Below are 1,457 nucleotides of genomic sequence, written 5' to 3' on the forward strand. Positions count from 1 at the left end.
GATACAGGGCTTTAGAATATCGATACAGTATCAGGAAATGAAATATTGCAATATTTCAGTGTATCGATATTTTCTTACACCCCTAGAAGAAACAGGAAGTGATGCCAAAGGGGAATGTCTGCATGTGAACAGAGCGATGCTACAATAATGAAAGAATCTGATAAACAACTGGAGTAAACTCTGTCAAACTGCACTGTTTGATAAAGTTCAGCATAAAAGTTTTGTTACATTTGGATTAATATCCAAATGCAGCGACAGACACAGTTATGCTAACCCGCTAACAGCAGGACTAGCTTCTGATTTATCGGATTAGCTTTTTTTTTTGCTGTTAGAAATCGTTAGCGGACCACTTAGCTTCCGCTAAATTAGGTTCGGCTAATTTTAAATCGAAGTGTAAAACTTTAGTTTTATGTCATTCATCTAGAATAAAAAAAAACTATCTCTTCTTTCAAAGCCGTTATACATGTCCACGTGTAGCATGTAGCATCTTCAGCAGCTAAACGTCAAACTAAGAGCATCAAAAAGAAATAAAATAACATTTAAATAACGAATACAAAAATTGGCTACAGTATGTATAAAATATGGCAGAGAAAGAATTTGACTAATAAACGGTGTTTATAAAAATACAAACCCGATCAAAAACATGCTTTTATTATGAAAGGGTGGAAGCATCACAAGTTAGATGGAGCTATAACTCTGGTTTGGATTGGCCGATTTCCCACAAATGATTCTGCCCACCTTGAAATTCAACAGGTTTACATGTCCTGCTAACTGTCTTAGTGATTAGCGGTTAGCGTTAGCTTCCTCTAATGTTTTATCTGTTCAGTGGTTTAGTGTTAGTGGAGCTAAGATTCTTCTTTTGTGGGACAATTTTCAGCTACAAAATTTAGCTCAAAATCTGTAAATTTGACGGAGCTGCAGCTATTTTTTTGTGTTTGCTAAAGTCAGTCAGCTGTGGCGGCCATCTTGACAGGTTTTATTATTCTATTAGGTTGAATGTGAATAAAACGCAGGTAGAGGAAGCAGCTGCTTCAGCTGAACGCCCACTCTCAGACTATGAGCGGAGTAAATATAGAGCAGAGACGCTGTGACACACTGACCTGCAGAGGAACTCACGCACTCCGCCTGCTCCTTCCTCTGGGGGCCGCGGTGCGTTCAGGAACACCATGCAGTATTCATGGCCTCTGTTACGGGATCTGGAGGCGGGGGTTTTGCTGCAGGCGGCTCAGCGGGCCTCTGATGCCGTTACACAACAAACACCAGAACGCAGCGCCGCTGTTTTATCTCTGTCATCTGTGATCGGCGGCAGAGGCGTCAAAACGTTTTCATATTAGAGGAATTTAAAAGTCGTCGCTGCGCAGTGGTGCGTTCGTCGTCTTTACGCCTCGCCGCCTGCTCTGAGGGATGGTTCTGTTCTTGTATCACCCCCAGAGGCTGTCTGAGTCTCAGACACACAC

The 1,457-nt window shown here is 41.9% G+C and overlaps 1 long non-coding RNA gene across 2 annotated transcripts in view; it reads left to right on the forward strand.

Moving 5' to 3' along the window:
• The window catches only part of LOC106523031 (uncharacterized), a 29,322-nt gene that overhangs the window by 13,796 nt on the left and 14,069 nt on the right, over positions 1 to 1,457 (forward strand). The window lies entirely within an intron of this gene.

The sequence above is a fragment of the Austrofundulus limnaeus genome, unplaced genomic scaffold, assembly GCF_001266775.1.
Source record: "Austrofundulus limnaeus strain Quisiro unplaced genomic scaffold, Austrofundulus_limnaeus-1.0 Scaffold142, whole genome shotgun sequence".
In the NCBI taxonomy this organism is placed as follows: Eukaryota; Metazoa; Chordata; class Actinopteri; order Cyprinodontiformes; family Rivulidae; genus Austrofundulus; species Austrofundulus limnaeus.